The sequence below is a fragment of the Palaemon carinicauda genome, chromosome 40 (genome assembly GCF_036898095.1).
Source record: "Palaemon carinicauda isolate YSFRI2023 chromosome 40, ASM3689809v2, whole genome shotgun sequence".
In the NCBI taxonomy this organism is placed as follows: domain Eukaryota; kingdom Metazoa; phylum Arthropoda; class Malacostraca; order Decapoda; family Palaemonidae; genus Palaemon; species Palaemon carinicauda.
In genome coordinates this window covers 153,368-170,846 of record NC_090764.1, presented here as the reverse complement: position 1 = coordinate 170,846, position 17,479 = coordinate 153,368, and the positions used below count along the sequence as shown (strand labels likewise).

Below are 17,479 nucleotides of genomic sequence, written 5' to 3'. Positions count from 1 at the left end.
CTCCCGTCCACACCATGTTGGTTAACGAAATGGGGATGTCTGGTCGGAACAAAACCACCCGCACCTTCCCTTCACCCTGATCATTGACTCCTCGAAGCTGCTCAATCGGTTCTGCCCCACCCTGTACTTTCCCTTCAGTGTTGACCTCTACGGTTGTCAATTAATGATTGCAAATTTAACTTTTGGAAGAATTTCTAGGCCGGGAGACTTTTTCTAATAGCGGAACATGAGCCTTTCCTGCAAGTTTCCATTGAAAAAACTAGTTACGCTTCTGGTTATCCTTGGGTTGCAGTGAACCCCCTCTGGAGGATTCCCAGCTTTTGCACATGTTCTCTGTGCTGGGAGTAAGCCTTTGCTTAATTGAGCTTCTCAAGAGAATTCACTGACACACTGGTGATGAGCACACTTGCTCTCACAATTGCGGAGCTAAGAGGGTCCTCTCCTTCTTTCGCACCATCGCAAGCCACTTTTGAGACTAGTCTGCTTCAGATGTTACCTCGCACATGTATAGTATCTTGTTTGCCACCACTTCCTCGCCAGATATGTTCAAGCTTCGTGAGCGATCATGAAGTGCCTCTTACCAAGCGCGCTAAGCAAAATCTTGCAGACGAGGCCTTGCAATTTTTTTTCGTCTATGGAACACATGCCCATAAGTGCAAACTTGCTCGAAGGGCTCACAAAAATGGTCCCAACTGTGACTTTCTTAATTGCTTAAGATTGCAATGTGTGAGACTTCACTTTGTGATCATGAGGATTTGCAAGTGCCTCTGACTGCCCTAAGGCAGTTTTCAAGGGTTCGTGAGTCTTTGGATGAGGGGTCCATGTACGACGACTTGAGTACTAAGTGGAATCTATTGCTAGTATATTTTTGTACCATATACATAGCTCAAATTTAACTGAATTTTATCACAAAAACTGGGTAATGAAATTAGTAAGCCCTATTAATCTTCTGTAATTTTCAGGTACATATTGTCGATCTCTGGGAAGTAGTCATAAACGGAAGGACGTCCACATGCGATAAGTTATTTATAGATCTTTGAGACTGCTACTTGTACCTGGTTTGAATTAGCTGAAACTGTTCTAAAAGTACTTAATCTGGGGCCGAGTCTCAACAAATATGAGTGAAGGGTGGAGCCTTAAAGGTGCAGTATTTTGTGTTAAAGCTTTACAAATCATTTTCAAAGACACTAATGTACTTTAATGACTTTTATATTACTGTTACAGCTTGAATATAGCTTTTCTATTATGAAGATTAAATTTTGCCATACCCCTTATCAGGGGGAGGATTTACAAAAGCAAACACATTAATTTGTAAAATATATGCCTGCCTGAGCAAGCACTAATCTAGTGAGTGGTGTTACAGGATGAATCGGTTAATTTAGGAACAAATCACAAAAATTCTTTCAAAACTACAGTACTGTATACAAAGTCCTATTACTTGAAATCTTAATCTCCCCATCCCTAAAATCCCAGTTGCAGTCTTGACTGTTCAGTGTACTGGTAGAAGCATTTTAATTTTTCCATGAAAGCTTAGTTGAAGTCAAAGTGTAAGACTCGTGATATTTTGTATACCTAAGCTTTTTCCTTGTGTACTTAATGAAAAGCAGCCTAATTGAAAGATGTAATTTTTTTTTATTGTCTGAGCTTTTTACTTATTAATGCACTTGATGAAAAACAATATAATTGAATTTTCAACTTTTAAAGTTTTGACAACTCCTGTGCAAGTTTTCCATACACAACTATCACTCCGATAATTTGAAGAATCACACTTTCGCCTTGTCGTGAAAAAAAATAGTATGCTTATTCTAAAGATAAAAGATATACAGTACTAGAAAGTCAATGAATAGAAAGTCAATGAAAAGTCAATGAATAGAAAGTCAATGAATAGCAGAGATGAAAAAGCGAAGAAAAAACGAAAAAAAATAATTCAGAAGTACCAGCAAAACTATTTTAAGTCTAGTAAATTTATATTAGAATATATTAGCATAAATTGATAATGAAAAGATCAGGTGGAATACTGTCAGTATAATACTCACAATTTTATAAACTATAATTAAATCAGTTGTCATGAAAATATATAGCAGGCTCATTCTAAAGAGTACAGTAGAGAGAAAGATTGATTAGATGAGATGAACAAGCAGGATTTAGAAAAGGTAGATGTAATGACCAAATTTTCATTTTAACATATTGTACAGCAATTTGTAGGATATATTAATCCACTTTGAAGGCATTTGTAGACTATAAAAAGCCTTTGATAGTATGAACCAGCCAATTTTGTGGATTCCTGTATGTAGATTGCTTTTCAGTATGTAAATTTAGTCTGTCAATGAGCTTAGAAAATGCTAAGTTAATGTTAGTCCCATGAAAAGTATTTCCAGTGAACAGTAGAGTATTCGAAGATAGTGTAGTCACCTGTTTATCAATCATGAATTTTTTAATGCATGGAATAGTTGGGGGTAGTGAGGGATTATAGGAAATTAGCTGACCTAGAGAATACTGAAAAGGGAACAAAATGATTTCCAATGTGTGGTTACCATAATGTATAAAATGTTGGGCTAAAGATAGATAACTGATTATGCAATTTAAGGTAAAATATTTGAATGGATTGAAGTAGAAATTAAATATATAGTAACTGTTCTATAATACAGGATCTTTAGAACTGGAGTCTAATGAGATTACAAAAATAGAGAATGGGTAGGAAAGTTAAATTTTGAAATCAAATCACCTGAAATTGCATTAAAAAAAAATCAGGCTATCAGTTTCGTGAGATAGTTACTGTACACACATTAGTCTTAATGACATTGAAACTTATTTAACAGATTTTGTTGATTTGAGAAAGCCCTCAGAAATGTTAGTTAAATGTTAGTATAGGATTAAAAGTTAAACTTAAATTACTAGTGTCATATTGGATGAAGTCATGGTGAGGGGTAGATGGAGATGGTTTAGACATGTTCTTCACTCCATGAGATTAATCAAAATTTTACCTGGGCTCCAGAGCTCTATAGTTAAGACCCAGGCCTACATGGCTCGGAACTGAAGCATGAAGTAGATGAATGGAGAAGTATTGATTTAATTGATTTAAAAGCTCTTAGATAAGAGACTAGCAAAATCTAGAGGCCCTTTGTGTCAGTAGGTGTAGGTGACGATGAACCACGTCAGGGCATTTCAGTTTTGCTAGGAGTTGATTTATTTAAACTAGGTTTTATTAAATTCTCTATAGAAATTGATTAGTTACGGTTTTATAAAATTAAAGTAGACCATTTTCAATTACCTTTTTTGTTTCTTTGGATCTGGTGGTTTGGAGAATATCAAAATTTTTATTTTAGAATTTTAAAAGGATCAGTTTACTGCAAACAAATTTGCAAGCACTTTGCAGCAAGCATGAGACATTAAGGATTTTCAAACAAACTCAAAGGTGTACTCCTAATGTAATAGCTGTGCAGTTACAAATTACGGAAGGTGTACTCTTATTACTTTTAATAATTCAATTCCAACATTGATTTGGTCCAGAGAAGCATTATGGGAACTTAGTTTTAGTTAAAATCATAAAAAAAGCAAATCGTCTATATTGTAAACTTAAAACAGGAAGGATTTTCATAAACATGCAGTAAAAAATTTACTTAGGTATTCGTATCAAATCCCTCCCCACCCCGGCTGGGTCTATGAACTAAAGTGAGCTTGCGTAAGAGTTTGATTATCGCAAACAAGCACTGATGTCAGGAGGGCTCTGAAGCCCTAGTCTTCAGATTCAGAGCAGAGGTGATGAAAATGCATACTAGAGCAAAACATCACAACCCAAAGCTTTTAGTTGACTGTTTAAAATATTGCTGTACAAAAGTATTCGTACCTCGAAGTTCCACAAGTTAAATTGACTTGGTCTTAATTCAAGGATCTGGAAATCAGTCTTAGAATGTACAGTGTTTTTAAAAGTTTGCTGTATAGGTTGCAACTCAGTGTTAGAACAGGAAATGCTTGATCTGGTTAAGCCATTTTCCATTTATGGATATATTTGAAAGGGTATTATCACCTGAAGGAAAGGAATTATCACGTAATTGTTAATCATTGATAGGAACTATATGAAAGATGATAATTTAAGTTTAGATTGTAATTTTCTTAATAGTTCAAATAAAACTGCATTTGATTCTTAATTTAGGATATGGTAAAAAAACATTGATGAAACTCAGAAATCTAGTGAATTCATTCAGCATTGTTAGGTAAAGCATTGTTCCTCCATTAATAGTTAAAATAGAATTTTACTTTTTTCCAAAAGCTGTTTAATGAAATAGTAAACTAGATTTTATTAATTTGCTTTAATTTTCAGATGCATATTGACAATCCTCCTAAAATGTTTCTTCTTGTACCTGGTTTCAAATTTCCTGGAGCCTCTTCCGAGAGAGTATTGATTAAGTCTGTTGAAGTTTTGAAGTGTAATATCCTCGGTAGTATGAAGACGAAGCTTCAAGGGATGCATTTATCTTGTGCTTCAGCTTCTCAAAGCATTTTAAAAGTGTAAGTATATCTGGGAATATTTTTTACTGTTATGCTTTATTGTATTCACTAAGGGCCCCTACACGCCTACACACGATCAATTTTTTCGTCAATTAATTGATATAAATTTATTGACAATGAAATTGAGGAAATCACTGTGCCTACAAACGGTTAATGATTTTACTTCATTTTCAGTGTGATTCATAACTTCGAGATGAAGCATCTGTGATGACTTTAACTGCTGGGAAAACTATTATTGATCAATATATTGATGCTTTGCCCTCACACAATTTTATTGACCCATCAATAAATATCAAAGTATCTTGATCTCTCAATGAATTTTTTCAATTAAATTTAAATCAATGTCCCCTACACGGACAATTTCTCAATTCATTGACGTCAATAAATTTATATAAATTGACGAAAAAATTGACAAGTGTAGGGGCCTTAAAAGTTATGCCACAAGTTGACTAATGTATAGCTGACACCCCAGAGTAGAAAGTTAAAATTCCAGGACTATAATCTAGAAACTGGCTTAGTTTTTTAACTGCTCTTCTGAAAATTAAGGTTAATTATGGTATCTTAATAGGTTGAAGACCCTTATTAGTCTACCTCATTGGCTTTTTAACTTTCAAATTTTGACAATCCTATCCTGTTAGTACATAGGTCAAAATGTAATTTCTGTGAATGTATGTGGTATTTTTCTATTCACTTTTCAGACTTCAAAAGCAAAATTTACATACTTAAAATATCAATTTCAAGTCGGTATATCAGGTCATGTCAATGTAATTTTCAAAAGGACTCAGAATTTTGATATTTACCTTTAGGAAGTAAATTTTATTGGCTAATTTCATGGTTGCTTATTGTGTATTGGCTAAGAATGTGTTCAAAATTTTTTTTGTGGCCATGAAACCTTTCCCAGCTTTTGTTTAGCGGTGGTAGAAAATCACTGGAGTGAAATAAAAGGTTGTTCCTACACGAATGCAGACTTCTGTCCATAGAATGGAAGAGCAGTTGGAAAAGGCTATCAATAGAATGGAAGTGCTGCTGGGAAAAGGTCATTAAAACCTTGAAATTTATTGTAGCCAGTAATTAGAGGCTGGTGATGGAGAAGCCCCAACTCTTAGTACACTTAACAATTTTCGTCATAGGCTAACATTGTTCCGTCAGGGTTGACAAGTATGTGACGAAGGCAAGACACGCTTTCCTGCCAGGGAGAGTGCAAATTGCAGGAAATTTATCAGAGGTTGATCTCATTTATTGACCTTCATGCAGGAGACACATTTGCCTCTTGGAATCTCCCTCTAAGGAGTTTGTAGTCACCACTCAGTTGTTGGGGTATGGCGAAGCGATGGGTGAGAGGGAGACTTCCCCTTGGGCTTTTTCTAAAGGTAGAGGTAGCTATTCATATTTCCTTGCCCAGTATGTACTTTTCTCTACGGAAGACCTTCGGTCCAAGTCTGGTAATAGTTGCCAATTTAACGTTTGGAAGAATTTCTAGGTTGTGATAAGTCTTATTTTTAATTTCTAATAGCTGAACAGGAGCCTCGCCTGCATTTAAGTTTCCATTGGGGGGGAAAAAAAAAAAAAAAAAAAACTTGTGCTTCTGTTTATCCTTGGGTTGCAATGAACCCTCTGGAGAATGCCTGGGAGTAAGCCTTTGCTTGATTGAGCTTCTCAAGAGAATTCATTGATATTCCCTTGTGATGAGCGCACTTGCTCTCAAAATTGTGGAGCTACGAGGGTCCTTTTTTCTTTCACGCCATCGCAAGCCACATTTGAGACTAGTTTGCTTCAGGTGTTACTTCGCACATGTATTTTATCTTGTTTGCCACCGCTTCCTCGCCAGGTATGCCAAGCTAAGCGAGCGCTCATGAAGTGCCTCTGATAAAGCGCGATAAACTAAATCTTGCAGACGAGCCCTTGCAATAATGTTATTATTTTAAGTCCATGAAACACTTGCACATGCGTGGAAAATTTTTCTCAGGACTCTTGAAAATGGTCTTGACTGTGGCTCGCTCATTCAAGTGCTCAAGATTACTATGTATGAGACATAGCTTTGTGATCGAAAGGATTTGAAAGTGCCTCTGACTGCCCTAGGGGAAATAATCTTCTCCCAATCGCAATTTTTGGTAGTCTTCAAGTGTTCGTTCGACTTTGGATGAGGAGGTCATGTACGATGACTTTATGATAGATTATGTACGACTTGTACAAAGTTTTATTGAAATAATTTATTGCTAGTATATTCTTGTACCATATACATTGTTCAAATTTAACTGAATTTTTGTCAAAATGGGTAATGAAATAAGCTTATTCTATTAATGTTTTGTAGTTTTCAGGTACATATTGTCGATCTCCGGTAAGGCCATAAACGAAAGGATAAGTCCACATGACAGCTATTTATAGATCTTTGGGATGGCTACTTATACCTGGTTTAAATTTGCTGGAACAGTTTATAAAGTAATTAATCTGGTGCAAAGTCTCGACAAATGTGTGTGAAGGCTGGAGCCTTAAAGGTCCAGTATTGTGCTAAATCTTTATAAAGCATTTTTATAAACTCTAACCTTCTTTAATGACTTGTATATTACTGTTACTGCTTGAATATAGCTTTTCTATTATGAAATTTAAATTTAACAATTCCCCTTATGAGGGGGCGGATTGATTCAGGCAAACCCATTGATTTGTAAAATATATGCCAGCCTGAACAAGCACTAATCTAGTAAAGGCGAGTGGTGTTATAGGAAGACTTTATTTTAGGAGCAAATCACAAATTTTAATTGGTATTTTTCTTAACTAGAGTACTGCATACTAAAGTACTTTGGCCTAAAACCTGTCTCAAGTGTCCCCCATCCCGTATAACCCAGATACAGTCTTTGACTATTTGGTGTACTGATACTGTTTAATTTGGCTATGAAAGCTTATTTGTAGCTGAAGTCTTGTGTAGGACACTTGAAATTTTGTCTACTTGGGCTTTTTACTTATTTTTGCTCTCAAAGAAAAGCATACATAAAAGAATATCATGTCAATAATTAGAAGTCACACTTACGTCAGTTGTAAAAAAAAAGTATGCTTGTTCTAAAGACTAAGAAGCCTTTGACAGTGTGAACCAGCCCATTTAATTAGTCCTAAATAGAGTTACTCTTCAGTATGTGAATTTAAATCTGTCCATGAGCATAGCAAGTGCCAAGTTAGTAGTCCTATCTAAAGTATTAAGTGAACAGAGTATTCCAAGGGAATGTGTAATCACCAGTTTATCCATCATCCCTTTTTTAATGCATAGAATAGTTTGGGATAGTGAAGGATTGAACTGCATTAATAGGAAATTAGCTGACCTTGAGTATACTGAAAAGTGTATACCACAGGATTTGCAATGCATGCTTACCAGAATGTGTGAAGTATCACAGGTTGGGCTAAAGATAGAAAACTGAATATGCAATTAAAATTATCATTGGAAAAATTGATGAGGTAGAAATTGTCAAATATTTGGGAACTATAGTCTCTAATACAGGGTCTTCAGAACTCTAGTTGAATGATAGCAAAAATCTAGACTGGCTAAATTACAATTTTGAAATCAAATAGTCTGAAATTCGATAAAAAAAATCAGGCTATAAGCTTCGTGAGGTTAGTGTTCTATACGTAGAAATTATTTTAACATATTTTTTATTTGAGCCTTAAGAAAAATTTTAGTTAAATGGCAGGACAGGATTAAAAGTGAAACTTTAACTAGTCTCATATTTGGCATGCTCTTCACTCTGAGATTAGTTCACCAAAATTTTACCTGCGCTCCAGAGAGCTCTAGAAGTTAGACCCAGGCCTACATGGCTCAGAACTATGAATCGTGAAGTAGATGAATGGAGAAGTATTAATTTAATTTATTTAAAAGCTTAGATAGTAGACAAGAAAAATTTGAGGCCCTCTGCATCAATAGGTGTAGATGACAATGAATCACATCATGGCATGTCACTTTTGCAAAGTGAATAGATTCATTTAAACTAGCTTGTATTAATCTCTAAGCTTTAAAAAATTTTCCAGGAATTTGGAATAAGTTAGATTAGTTGCTAAAAAATCTAGTTAGAGCAGAAATGGTGGAAGTAAAGTATTTTAACTTTTCTAGACTTAATTTTTCCATAAGCCATTTTGGAAAGATTGTGCATGTGCTATGATGAACACTATATATCATGAGTTTGCAAACTTTATTTCAAATTTTCCCCAGAACTGTAACGATTCATATAGCCTACAGATAATTTTCCCCTGAACTCTATTTGGTCATATCTGGTCAGTACACCAAAGGTGATAATCTTTGATCTAATAGCAGGTGAAACTATCTTTTTTTAATGTTTTGTGCATTGTAGGCTAGAATATTTTATTTTCATGTACATTAATCCAATTTCCATATGAAGGGAAATGTTCTTGGAATGTAAAGTATCAGATGAAGTAATTTTTTTGTAATATTGATAGCAATCTTTGGAACTAGTGCAATATTGTTGTCACTGATCAGACCTTACTTGTCCACTACAGGACAAAGGCCTCAGACATGTCCTTCCACATGGTCTTTCTGACAGTCTATACCTGCAACTTTTCTTGGCTCAATTGGTCATTATTCCCCTGCTTCTTGCAATTGCTAGGGCCACATTATTTCTAATGTCCTCCTATTGTCGCAACTGTTCTGCTAGTGTCCATTAGCCTACTTCTCTTACATGTTAGTATTAACTTTTCTTTTGCTCTTGATGCATTTGTTTTACTCACATCATTATTCCTTATAGATCTTAAAAGTTACTAGTTTGTTCAAGCTTTGTAACGCTCAATTTGATGTACAAGTTGACACTGGGAGGATCATCTGATTAAATTGTTTTTAGAGGAGAAAGTGTCTTTTAACACTTCATAACCTCATCTTATTTACCTAAAGCTTACATCCCATGTGTCTTGTCCTGGGGAAACTGTTCTCTGTATATTCATTAACAATCCAGAGGCTCATTCATTAACTTATTTTTTTTTTAACTGAACATTTTTTTTTTAATTTAACATAGTTTTACTTCATTTTCAGTCCTATATTTATACTCTTCAAATTTTATCTTACTATTCCTTTCATGATTTATTTCATGACTCACTAAGCAGACCTAAAAAGGTATTCCACATTAATTCCTAAATTTTCCCAATCTAGTATAGACTGTATTTGATCCATACTAAGATATAAGCTGTTTTGAAGATTTAGTATATTCTTAGTATCAAATTCAGAGCATTATTCCACCATTCATAATTCAAATTGAACTTTCCCTTTTAATAGCTGTATATTGAAATCTAGTTAAAATTTCTTTGCTTTCAGATACAAATACTATCCTTCTGGAATGAGTTGCTACTTATGCCTGACTTAGATTCACTGGAACTTTATTTTGAAAAAGTATTTGGGAGGAGTTTGGTGCCACATCTGGAGGAGTAGTCTAATCTCTTGGTGTTGTGAAGACAGGAGACTAGTAGGTTTTCTTTTGCTAAAGCTTTTCAAAAGCATTTTCAAGAAGTTGTGCGACTTCTAAAGTATGTTAAGAGTAGGTTACTGATATGCATCAATGTAGTTGCTAAAAATTTCTATTTTTTCTATGAAAGGAGACTAACAGTATTGAAACCTTTGGGTATGACTTTATTTCCTGCCTACTAGAGCTTTTACTTGTGCACTTTTATGAAAATAAAGGTCAATAATGTTAGCTTACTGAGGCTTGCTTAAAATTTTTCTACTAATTTAACTAAATTGAAATGTTCTGGTAGGAAATTGTAATTTTTGTCAATGCCTAAGTTTCTCAACATTTTCAATATTTTCCATAACTAAAATCTCTACTTGGCTTAAGTAATCTATTTAAACACTAATCTTAGATTAAAACTGATTACATTAGGGCATGTCAGTTTTGACAGGTAATTTAAAATTCTTCAAAATAGATTTAATTTTTCGATCTTATAAATGTTTTAGTGGTAATGTTTCCCTGAAAACTTTTAGCCCTAATGCAGCAAAGTTTTAGAGGAATTGATTTAAAAATAATAACTTGGATATTGTTTCTTCATATCTGCAGAAGTGTTATGCTACAAGAATTTTCTAAAGGTGCAACTATAGAAATAAAAATTAAATGTATGAGGACTTTTGAGTTTTCAATTGTTTTAAGATTTCCATAACTGATTGGTTTAGTCATCCTTGATAATGATAGCTTGTGTATAAAGATTTATCATGGAACTTTAGATTTCTTAAAAATTCATATTTAGATAATTTTGCTCAGTCCTGTCAAGAGTATTTTTGCCATATCTGGTCAAGCATGGTGTGAAGGTAATGATTAATTTTGAGGTGAAACTTAATTTTTGGGTAGTTTATAAATTATATATTAGAAAAATTGAGTTAATCTAATTTCCATATAAAGTAAACTTTTTCGGAAAGTAGGAAGGCATAGCTGACATAATGGTTTTTAGGTAAGATTTAAAAGTACTGTAAAGCGGAATAGTACTTGGCATTCCAGTTTGTGTAAATTAGTTTGTAGGATTAAATTTTATGGAGAAATATTGCTATATTTCTGTAGTATCATATTTAGTAAAGCATTGTTGTACCCTTAGGTTAAAATTAAAAATTTTTTTTAACTAATGGAATATAGAAAGCGGATTTTATTGGTCTGTTGTAGTTTTCAGATACAAATTGACTCCTTTTGGAATGAGTTTCTTTTTTTTACCCGATTTCAAACTCGCTATAGCTTCGTTCAAAATTTATTTGGTAGTCGGTGCTTCAAAGTTTTAAGTTTTTGAAGACAAAGTTGCATAATGTTGGCCATTATAAAATTAGTACAATAGATACTATTTTTCTTTAAAAATGTTATAAAATTTGATGAATGACTTTAATTTATTGTAAAGATTTGTTCAAGGCACCTATAACTTTAATATCTGTAATTTATTTGATATACTCTTAGATATTCTTAGTGCTGTTACTACTTTAGTTTGATAGTGTAATGTAAATAACTATATGGAAATTTGTGCTTAGAGCAGCTATAAGCAATATCCTTCAAAAACTGTGCAATAAATTTTAAATTCAGTTCACTATTTGAGTTTTAAATATTTGATAAATTCTGATTTTTGATATATAAGGCATGGATACAGTTATCCCCCAATATTAAATTTAATTAATCAGTAAAGATAAAAGATACCAGTCACTAATAAGATAGAGCATAACTAAGTTTACCTCTGGGGAAGGAAAGCCTTGCAGTTTGATATTCATTGCTTGGTATTCTAATAGATTAGTTTCATATAGCTGATCTATAAATTAAATTTGCCCTCTTAAATAATTTTGAATTGTGATAGTAGTTTAATTTTTCAGATAATGTCTATACTTTTAAACTTTAATTTTGAAATCTTTTAAATGTTGGAGTAGAGCCATAGTTCAGTATACTCTTTTTAAAACATGAAACTTCTATTGATATGCAAATTAATCTAATAATTTCTAACCAACTTTGTCTTTAGCTTTTTGTTGGTAAACCTAGACTCGAGGAATGGTTAATTCCAGCTTAAAAAACTTATAAAGCTCATAGGGACATAAGGAAACTTTACTTGTTGCCCACATGCCTATGTTTTAGCCAAGAGTTTAACTTAATTTAGTTTCTTACAATAGTATGCTATTCTCCTAGTTGCATATAAAGAATTTAGTGAGGACTGGAAAGTGGAGGAAACTATTGATTCAGCTCTTCATAGTATTTTTGAGCGTTCAGTATATGTATGTAATTTAGTATCTTATCTGCAAACTGTAGCAACTAATGTTTTTGCCATGATAGGCTTTAATAAATGAAACTAGTGTTGAAATTTAATTTCTTACTTCAGTTTACATATGTGCTTATAAAAGGTTTGATAGTTAAAGTATTAAACTTTTCTACCAGTGACTTTTAGTTACTGATTTTCACAATTGTATAGATTCACTACCTTTGTCAATTCATATCCATTAGTGACTGAATTAATTTGATCCTACTTTTCTCTAAATATCTGACTTGAAATTATGCATTCCTAGTTTTAATTTGCTAGAACTATACTTTAACTAGGGTTCATAACAAGATAGTCCTGATTGACTTGAGACTTATTTGAACTGTAGTTTTAGCGAGTTTTTGGAACTTAAAAATGGGCTATTGAAAACTTGAAATTGTTGTAGATCTAACAGTAGTCTACAGTTCCTTAGCACATACTGCAGGTTGGTTAGAAAATGGGTGATAAAATTATCAATCTAGGGAAGTGCAATTTTCCTTAGGTTTTCAAATGAGTTGCTGAAACTGAATGCTGTATGCATTAGGATTTTAGTTCTCTGTATTAACGGTTTTTTTTAAGTTCTTTCTTAAGTGCTGACAGTTTGAAGTAGTCTCAGAGTAGCATAGGATTTTGACGAACTAATTTGAAACTCTTATTCAGAGCATTTTTAGTCTTAATGTTAATTTTGAATCCTCGTCACGTCTTGTAAAACTTGGTACCATTGCTTATATAATGGGAAGTAAAACATTTTTTTGTTTCATGTATTGTAGGCTTGTAAAACTTGGTACCATTGCTTATATAATGGGAAGTAAAACATTTTTTTGTTTCATGTATTGTAGGCTAGAATATTTATATTACGAAAACTTTAAATGCTTGGTCTGATCCAATTTCATAAGACTGAAATTTACATGAAAGTAGAAAGTAACAGTTGAAGTAATATATTGATATCAAGTTTGATAAAGCTTGGAACTAAGGAGATAGTTATTGGTATTCCAGTTTGGATAAAATTAAATGCATTTTCCTATCTTACATGAAATCATTTGGAAGAATATTATACAGTATTATTGAAATACTTTATCTTAAGCAAATTCTTGTAGCATCATATTGTGAAGCATTTAACAGCCTTTTTAGTTGGAATAGTTTAAGGAATACTAAGGGATTATAATGAAACATATTTATAATTTGTTGTAATTTTCAGATATACAGTCTAATGAACCTTCTGGAATGGGTAGCCAATTGTACCGGTTTCAAATTCGTTGGGACTGTCTAAAAAGCATTGAGAAAGATGTGCTGATTCTCGAAGAGTAGTGGCATCTCCTTGGTGTGAAAACTGGAGCTTCGAGGGTTTCATCTTGTGCTTCAGTGTACGTACTTCAGTATCGAGAGTTGTTACTGCTGCTGCTTGAGTATAGTAACTAAAAGATTTTTTAAATTTTAAGATGTTTTATTGTTGAAATCTTGGTAAAGGACTCTTAAATTTCCTTAGTCTAGGCTACTTGTGTTATACTGTCCATTTAGTTTTATGAAAGTAGTTAAATAATGGTAACTTCAACCTTGGTGTAGGACTCCTAATTTCCTCAACCTGCTTGTTTTAATGTCCATTTATGAAAGGTTAATAATGGCAACTTAACCTTGGTTTAGGACTCTTAATTTCCTCAACCTACTTGTTTTAATGTCCATTTATAGAAGTTGTTTAATATTGGTAACTTACAAAGACTCAAGACTTTGATTTTAGTATACTTCACTGACTTAACTCTTAACAAATAATCAATCCTATCCTGTCAGTAATTTTTGTCAATATATAATATTTCTGTGAAGGCATTTGGCATTACTTATTCCCTATAAATCTATAATTTTCTACAAAGCTGACTTAAAACTTATAATATGCTTGTACTGTATAAATCATGATGATACAGAAGGCCATAAGGTTTAGGGCGCAATGGGAAATTTGCAATGAAAGTGTTAAAAAAGTTGGAAATTAGTTTATTGCACTAGCTTAGTTTTAGAGGAAGTTGTGGAAGTAGTTATTATATCTACGGAAATTTTCCTTAAATATTTCAAATAGCATTAATATAAAAAAAAATTGCATCAGTATTTGTTTAAACTTTCAAACCTTAGGATTTCATTATTGGAGGGTTTTGAACAGTCATTGATAGTTTGTATGTTGTAAATATTCAGCGCTCTTTCAGTAAGAGGATCTTTAGTTCATTGTATCTGGTAATATTGATCAAATAGGAGATAAACCATAACTTTGTAAGGTGGATTATATTAGATTAAACTGTAAATACTTAAGTAGTTAATCCAATTTTCACACACTAGAAGTTTTTGAAAGAACATCGGCTGAAGTCGTGGCTTTTTATACATTAATAGTATTCTTTAGAAGTAATGCAATGTTGTAATAGGCATAAGTTTGAGTAAGATTTATTCATTTTATGAAAAAGTAAAAATGTGTTGGCGAAATAATTACAAAATTAAATTTTTAAATAAGTAACTTATTTTTTTTTTAAATAGTAAAAAGATTAATTTTTTCAGATGCTCTTGAAGTGAGTTGCTGCTTTTTGTTTCAAATTTGCTGGAGCTTATTCTATAACCTTTTGTAAGTGTGGGGATAATTCAGTTGTTGAAAAGTGTGGCTTAATTTGAATTATAAAGTTAATACATTAGATAATAGATTTCCTTATCCAGTTGACCATTGTTCAATATGAAGCTGTATGGTTGGAATTTCAAAATGCTTTTGAAAAACTTAAATGAAAGGCTCTTCTTACATCTGAGCATAATTTCTATTCAATGTTTCTTCAATACATTTAAAAATACTTTAAATGACTTTAGGTTCTGGCAGTATTATACTTTGAAAGCCAAATGTAAATTTTAAATTAAGTGAAATTGAAAATTATACTTCTAAGACATTTTTATAATTCGATGATTTTATAATAATTTAAAGATTTAATATATATTTTCAGTTCACTTTGTGTTTAAGATTAGTAATTCTTTTAAAAAAAAAAAGAATTTGATTCCAGATATGGTAATGCATATTATACAAAATTCTTTACCAAAAAATTCATAGTAATGACAATGGGACAACATTTTGCTTAAAATAAGAAAGAAACTAATTTACCACTAATATGATACTATATTACATTATGCCAGCAGCCTCAGTATAGGTAGCAAAGCAAATGTTATTTATTTTGTAATGTAAAATATTTGTATAGCTTGTAACCATCAAATTTACTGTGCACATAGCATATATATAATAACTTGACTACACAATGAATTTTAAATTTTATAAGCTTAGAAGTTGTTCTATAAAGTGGAACTTTTAGTTTTTGGGTGATTTGTTTATTTAGCTGTAAATTACTTATAAATTGAAATTATTAGTAGGAATTAGCTTTAATACTAAAATTGTGGAAATGGGAAATCTAATATAGAACTTCTTAAAAATCTGCTATCTAATAGATAAATTATTATTGGAAAGTTATTTGCTTAAAAGGGAGAATTATATTGAACCCATGAATGTTTACCATATTTTATAACCTATGCTGCTGTTTTGCATTGCAGATAAAAGTTTAACTGACGAAGTCCCGCAGGCGCCGTCCTGACGAAGTCCCGCAGGCGCCGTCCTGACGAAGTCCCGCAGGCGCCGTCCTGACGAAGTCCCGCAGGCGCCGTCCTGACGAAGTCCCGCAGGCGCCGTCCTGACGAAGTCCCGCAGGCGCCGTCCTGACGAAGTCCCGCAGGCGCCGTCCTGACGAAGTCCCGCAGGCGCCGTCCTGACGAAGTCCCGCAGGCGCCGTCCTGACGAAGTCCCGCAGGCGCCGTCCTGACGAAGTCCCGCAGGCGCCGTCCTGACGAAGTCCCGCAGGCGCCGTCCTGACGAAGTCCCGCAGGCGCAGTCCTGACGAAGTCCCGCAGGCGCCGTCCTGACGAAGTCCCGCAGGCGCCCTCCTGACGAAGTCCCGCAGGCGCCGTCCTGACGAAGTCCCGCAGGCGCCCTCCTGACGAAGTCCTGCAGGCGCCCTCCAAGATGGCCATTACAGTGTAACTAACAGAAGAAAACCAAGTTCAAGAAATAAGAGTGAAACATGATAATAAAATGTAATGAGGAAAAATAAATACCTACAATAATCAATAGTTTATTTTCATACCAAATACTTGTTGGAATAGGGTAACATAGTACAAAGAGGCGCAAGAAATGTAGTGTAAAAATATGGATAGTATATTTATTTTAAACTGCCTTTTTGTTAATTTTCGCCATGTGGCTTGCCTCTACATTAATTGGATCTTTAATTTTTCTCTTCTTCCTCTCTCCTGGTTTACTTATGCTCTTCTCTTAACTCCTTTCCATTGTTGTTTTGCTGTTCTCTTAGCTTCTTTCCATCATTGTCCTCAGCACTACTCCATCTAGTTGTTTTACTGTTCTCTCGGGTCTCCTTTCAATCATTTTCTCCTCAGCCTCTCCATCATCTAGTTTTGCTGTTCACTTTCTTCTCCTTTCCATCGTTGTTTTCTCCTTAGTACCTCGACATCTAGTTTTGCTGTTCACTTGCCTCTCCTTTCCTCCTCAGCACCTCTCCATAGTTATTTTGCTGTTCTCTCAGCTCTCCTTACCAGCATTATCTCCATAACCTCTCCATCTCGTTGTTCATCTCCCATTAAGTTTCCTAAAATATCGTCAGGCCCTCGCAATAACATTACACATTCTTGTTCTTTTCATTGGGTATTTTCTTCCTCATGAATCCTTAGGCACGTAGAGTTGCTGCTTCACGGCCTGTAAATAAACAGCCATTTCAGAATAGAATTTTAAGTTAACTAAATTTGATTGCATTTAATCTTCCTAGTACGGTGCTAGAGGTAATTTTAATTGGCTTTTAATACAGTTTGATGAAAAAATAAAATGTACCTAAATAGCATGAAAAGGGTTAGCTTTAATATGCTCTAATTTCCAACTCCGTAGTTTTCAACTTTAACTAGTAACATTCTATTTGAAATGTACGTTACTCCATTAATAATTTATACTCTTGCCAACTGGATCATATCGACCAATGTAAATTATTTATACTTATCTTTATAAAGGCTTCCTAGAGTTCAGGATTCTTCAGTTTACAATCTTAACCATTCTTTTATAACAGCATAATTTTGATCTGCATACAACCACGATCTGAAAAGTTCAACAAAAATTAGTCCAAATTTACAACAAGATTTTTTAATGCACCAAGTTCCTTTTATCTAAAAACTTAATCTC

General features: G+C 33.5%; 1 long non-coding RNA gene across 3 annotated transcripts; it reads left to right on the top strand.

Annotated features, from left to right (window-relative positions):
* The first annotated feature begins 959 nt into the window (after positions 1-959).
* Positions 960-16,361, top strand: LOC137632070 (uncharacterized). 3 transcript variants are annotated; one of them, XR_011042012.1, is made up of 7 exons: positions 960-1,142; positions 4,322-4,509; positions 6,821-6,948; positions 9,812-9,959; positions 13,439-13,604; positions 14,773-14,836; positions 15,796-16,361. It is a non-coding gene; the product is annotated as an uncharacterized lncRNA (long non-coding RNA). The 3 variants fall into 3 exon arrangements; XR_011042011.1 differs by having other exon boundaries at positions 6,821-7,004; XR_011042013.1 differs by lacking the exon at positions 6,821-6,948.
* Positions 16,362-17,479: the final 1,118 nt, after the last annotated feature.